At 42.3% G+C, this 6,000-nt stretch overlaps 1 long non-coding RNA gene across 1 annotated transcript; it reads right to left on the bottom strand.

Annotated features, from left to right (window-relative positions):
* Positions 1–772: 772 nt before the first annotated feature.
* On the bottom strand, positions 773–3,387 carry LOC123061218 (uncharacterized). Its single transcript, XR_006428782.1, has 3 exons — positions 2,274–3,387; positions 1,259–1,392; positions 773–1,086 (listed from the first exon to the last, which is right to left on the bottom strand). It is a non-coding gene; the product is annotated as an uncharacterized lncRNA (long non-coding RNA).
* Between the last annotated feature and the right edge of the window lie 2,613 nt (positions 3,388–6,000).

The following is a 6,000-nucleotide window of genomic DNA, read 5'->3' as shown; positions in this document are numbered from 1 at the left end:
AGCAAGATGTCTTCGCAAGAGTCAGTCGGGGAGAGCTGGGTGTCTCATCCGGCATCGAGATCAATGACAAACAGCAATGATGACCACTTTGGGCCAGCAACAGAGGAAGAGATGGAGGCTGATTTGAAGAGGATAGATGCCATGGAGGAGGATCAAGAAGTCATTTCTCGCTTCCGAGCTGGATTCACAATGGGGGAACTACAGAGCTCGGCTATCCCAAACTCGGTTATCCCTTCTAGTGTTAGATTTCTTTCTTATGAAAATAGAAAAAGAGTGTCACTTGTTCTCCCACAGCTATGCAACACCCTTGGGTGAAGGAGCTTTGGCTATTACAGGAAAGCTTCAAAAGGAAATAATGGACCTCAAGCAGAAGTTAATACACTTGAGGAGGAGAATCGTATCCCGAGGGGCATCATCGCCAAGAATATCACACACTACACCACAACACGGATCTAAGAGCAGGTAAACTGCCGGGAGAACACACTTAAGGGGGCAGCTAAACTGCCGGGAGAGAATTTCTCCCGGCAGATAGAACTGCCACAAGAACGGCTGCCGGCGATTACTTCTCCCGGCAGATAACTTCTCCTGGCAGTTTGTGTGCCCCAAAGAATTTACTTGCCGACAGTTTTTCTGCCTGCACAAACACATTTACCCGGCAGGTAATATGCCAGGACGTGTTGTTTCACAAGCAACCTAAGCTATTCTGGGTAATATCAAATCACTATGTTTCAAGCAGTCACGACAGATCATTCAGCTCATAGATACACTTCGCTCAAAGTTGCATGTAGGGCTTCTCTCGAAATTACATAACATGTAGGTTACATATGTTTCAAGGTACATGCATGAAACGATCATATATTAAGGACATTGTACCACAGAAGGCACAGTACATATCTTTCTACGTAAATAAATTGCGCCACACCAAAATGAGTATACTGTGGCTAAATGTGCCAAAATAAACCACCAAAATGGACAGAATGAAACTTGCCAATGTCTCCCAAGTTCAACTAACAACACATATATATCATCACTTCAGCAACTTGCAGATCTTCCAGACCTCAATCAACTCGTGCATCTTTGAGAAACCTGCAACAGATTGGAAATTCAAAATTGAGCTCTCGTTTCTGATTCATAGAATAATTTTTCAAAAAACTGTAAATCAGAGCAGAACTGCAGCAATTAATACACATATTTTTTGTGTTGCAAGGATAATGTATTAGATAAGAGGGCATGTTATAATACCAGCCATCAAGTATACCTTTAAGGTTGTCCACATATGATTTTTTTGCTCAACATCAACCTTCCCCCAATCATCTTTGACCCAGCTTTGCTCACAGCCTACTCCTCTTCCCCTTCTGGCTTCACCAAAACATATATTATCTTGCTAGTGGCCTGTAATGGGAATTCTTCAAAATCAACATTATGGGGTTTAACTAATAATAATGAATAACATGAACTTGTTCTGTGAAAATACAATATATAACTTTAGATACAGTGATCTATATTCTTTCCTTGACCACACAAATGGCGGGAGAAAATAGTTCTGATAATCTCTTAGTTTTCTTGGGGGAAAGGAGTACATACGACATGCCTTGCAGATGGTTAAATAGTTGAAGCTAGTGAACATAGGTGCACCATAGACACTAACAGCTTATGAAGCCATGCCTTCAAAATAGCTGGCCTGGCTCTGACTCTATCTCAATTAATTTTAGAATGTAGCAAACTTATAGTTTAAAACTGTATATAGCAATGTTAGAAGAATTGTGACATGCAAACCTAGGGATAGTAGATCAGTAGTAGTAAAAAGAAGTTCAGCCAAGGAAACATTTGTCAAGAAGACAATTCATATACCATAGCATTCCAAAATCCTATCTCCATGGTATCACATTTTTGATATGGTTGTTCGATCATTTGTTAAAATGGCATGTTAGTTAACATCATGTATGTTGGTTGAGGGCGATCGTACACCTAAATTTTCATTACTCAAAAAACCAGAGGACAATCGAATATATATGGTGATTAAGAATGAGAAGGTACAATCAATAATCCGCAAGTGTCAATACTTTAAGAAGTGCATTATGGGGAAGGTTTTACCACAGATTTACTGATGATTTGTTTGATTATTTCATAACTCACCTACGTTGGTTGATCCTGACATTCACTAACTTAATTAATACAATAATATCCATAGAAGGATACTCACAATATCATAAACACACATGGTACTAAATTATAAACAGATTATCAGTTGCCGAAATAAAGCATGATCTAACCTTTGACAAATAAACAAATTCAACATCAGTCTTCAATACATGAAGCAAAAGGTGTGTGCTCCTCCCCGAATGAAGATTAAATGTCTCGGGCAATCTGTACCAAGAATAAGCAATAACAAGTTTAACCAAACAAGGCATTATAATTCCTGAATCAAGGGCAATCAATTTGCTAGTGATACATATACTGCCGACAAGTGTTAATCATGTGCACCGTCTGCCTACTGAGCTGGGGGTGATGCGATGAACAAATAATAATAGAGATCAAAGTTGTAGTCACAAATTACAACTTGTCAATATCAAGCATACTGAGCTGAGGGTGATGCAATGAACAAATAATAGAAGACACAAGGGCTCCTACAAATTGAAGAGTGTACACTTATTGCAGGAGCAATGCTTGGAGCAACACCCATCCATGGCCACATCCACCTTATACGCACTCAAAGGATTTCAGATTATTAGACTAAAAAAGATAAAGAACTATACCGAGGCAAAATACATCAACACAATCACATCCTACAATCCAGTTTCGGTGTCACAACACAAGTCCTCATTTGATAAGTTCAGAAAAAAAAGATAGCTAACCCTAGTGTGTAGGGGAGCATCGTGGAGAAGGTGCTTCCAGGGGGGCGAGCTCTAGGAGGTTGAAGCGGCTGCCTGAGGAAGAGGGATGGTGGAGGACGGCGGTAGATCTAGGTCGCGGGAGAACCCCGCGTGGGGAGGCGGCGCTGCTTGGGGACACACAGGCACAGGGGAGGGTGGTCGGCGGGGCGGGGTGTGCTCAGCCATGGTGTTGGTCGGGGAGCTTGGGGAGGGGGCTTAGAGTCGGCGGCCAGAGCTAGGGGGTCGGGGAGGAACCGGCGAAGGATGCTCTGCGACGGAGGTTCGTGCTCGAAGACGGTGGTGCGCTTGGCCGCCTGGTCAGGGACGAAGATGCTGCTGCGGTGAAGGGCGGCGGACGGTGGTCGGGGAGGAAGGCGGCACCGCGGTGAGCCGGTGACTAGGGTGGTCAGCCTCGGCGGCGGCGGCGGAGGCTTAGGTCTGGGAGATTTGGGGGTTCTTCTGTTCTAGAGGCTAGGTGAATTTGGGAGGACCCCTTTGTTATTTTGGACAGGAAATTTTCAGCCTCCCGCGCACTTCGGCTTCTCCTCCCGCGCCAGCGCGCGTCTGGGCCTTATGTGGGCCCACAAACAGCACCGACAGATAATATGCCCCTGTTTAGTTGTGCCGACAGATTACGTGACCCTAGACGTGAGCAATGATTACTGGCAGTGCATGTGCCCCGGTTGTGTGACTTCTGCCGGCAGTTACACTGACTCTAAGTACTTGTGCTAGCAGTAGCACGATCTCCGGCAGATTATCTGCCCCTAATAACGTATTTCTCCCGGCAGTTAATTGCCCCTAATTAGAGGTTGTGGTGTAGTGACATTACCATCCCCAAAAAAGAAACATAATCATAAGGGTATGGGCACTCCCCTTGGCAACTTCCAAGCTTGGGGAGTGCCCCGGTATCGTATCACCATCACTTCTATCTTTACCTTTTTTCTTAGTTCGATCCTTTTAGTAATATCTTAATCTAGTAGCATAAAGTTTTAGTATGATCTAGCTGTGAGTTTTGCTTTATGATCCTTCTATGTAATCGAGTCCGTGAGCTATATATAATAAAGATTAGTGTTGAGTTAAGGGCTTGATTATTTTGCCACAATCTTGAGTGAATAAAAGAAAAGAGAAAGAATAAAAAGAAAACAGAAGAGACCATATGGGTATTATGAAGAGTAATGAGCTCACATAAAAAGAGTATGATGAATAAAAGTTGTTGAGAGTTGACAAACGTAGTTTTGATCATCGTTGCTATTAATAGGAAGTAATAAAGAAAGAGAGGTCTTCACATATAAATACACTATCTTGGACATCTTTTATGATTGTGAGCACTCATTAAAATATGACATGCTAAAGAGTTGATGTTGGACAAGGAAGACAATGTAATGGGTTATGTTTTCTTACATCTGAGATAAATTATATTGTCATGGATCATCCAACATGATTGAGCTTGCCTTTCCCGCTCATGCTAGCCAAATTCTTTGCACCAAGTAGAGATACTACTTGTGCTTCCAAACACCCTTAAACCAGTTTTGCCATGAGAGTCCACCATACCTACCTATGGATTGAGTAAGATCCCTCAAGTAAGTTGTCATCGGTGCAAGCAATAAAAATTGCCCTCTAAATATGTATGACTTATTAATGTGGGAGAAAATAAGCTTTATACGATCGTGTGATACGAAAGAAATAAAAGCGATGGACTGCATAATAAAGGTCCATATCACAAGTGGCAATATAAAGTGACGTTCTTTTGCACTAAGATTTTGTGCATCCAACCATAAAAGCGCATGACAAATTGACAACCTCTGCTTCCCTCTGCGAAGTGCCTATCTTTTACTTTTAACTCCTACCTTGCATAAGAGTCATGGTGATCTTCACCCTTCCTTTTTACATTTTATCTTTTGGCAAGCACAACATGTTGGAAAGATCCTGGTATATATGGCTAATTGGATGTGAGTTTTTCATGAACTATTATTGTTGACATTACCCTTGAGGTAAAACGTTAGGAGGCAAAACTATAAGCTCCTATCTTTCTCTGTGTCCGACTAAAACTCCATACCCATAAGTATTGCGTGAGTGTTTGCAATTGTGAAAGACTATATGATAGTTGAGTATGTGGACTTGCTGAAAAGCTCTTATATAGACTCTTTCCTATGTTATGATAAATTGCAATTGCTCCAATGACTGAGATTATAGTTTGTTAGTTTTCAATGAAGCTAGTGATTCATACTTGAACTTGTGATTGAATTGTTACTCTAGCATAAGAGATCATATGACAAGAATTATATAAGTTATTGTTCTAAGAATGATCATGATGCCCTGATGTCCGTATTTTATTTTTATCGACACCTCTATCTCTAAACATGTGGACATATTTTTCGATTTCGACTTTCGCTTGAGGATGAGCGAGGTCTAAGCTTGGTTGAGTTGATACGTCCATTTTGCATCATGCTTTTATATCGATATTTATTGCATTATGGGCTGTTATTACACATTATGTCACAATACTTATGCATATTCTTTCTTATTTTACAAGGTTTGCATAAAGAGGGAGAATGCCGACAGCTGGGATTCTAGGCTGGAAAAGGAGCAAATATTAGAGACCTATTCTGCACAGGTCCAAAAGTCCGGAAACTTCACGTAAGTCATTTTTAGAATATATAAAAAATACTAAGCGCAAGAAGTTCCAGAGGGGGGCCACACCCTGGCCATGAGGGTGGGGGCGCGCCCTACCCCCCTCGGCACGCCCCCTGCCTCGTGGGCCCCCTGGTGGCCCTCCAATGCCCATCTTCTGCTATATGGAGTCCTTCGATGAGAAAAAATTCATAAGCAAGCTTTCGGGATGAGACTCCGCCGCCATGAGGCGGAACCTTGGTGGAACCAATCTAGGGCTCCGGCGGACACTTCCCTCCGGGAGGGGGAAATCATCGCCATCGTCATCACCAACGATCCTCTCATCGGGAGGGGGTCAATATCCATCAACATATTCACCAACACCATCTCCTCTCGAACCCTAGTTCACCTCTTGTATCCAATTCTTGTCTCTAAGTCTGGGACTGGTACCTGTGGGATGCTAGTAGTGTTGATTACGCCTTATAGTTGATGCTAGTTGGTTTATTTGGTGGAAGAT

The sequence above is a fragment of the Triticum aestivum genome, chromosome 3A, assembly GCF_018294505.1.
Source record: "Triticum aestivum cultivar Chinese Spring chromosome 3A, IWGSC CS RefSeq v2.1, whole genome shotgun sequence".
Classification (NCBI taxonomy): domain Eukaryota; kingdom Viridiplantae; phylum Streptophyta; class Magnoliopsida; order Poales; family Poaceae; genus Triticum; species Triticum aestivum.
Note: the sequence above shows the minus strand (reverse complement) of the source record. Positions and strands in the feature narration are given on the sequence as shown.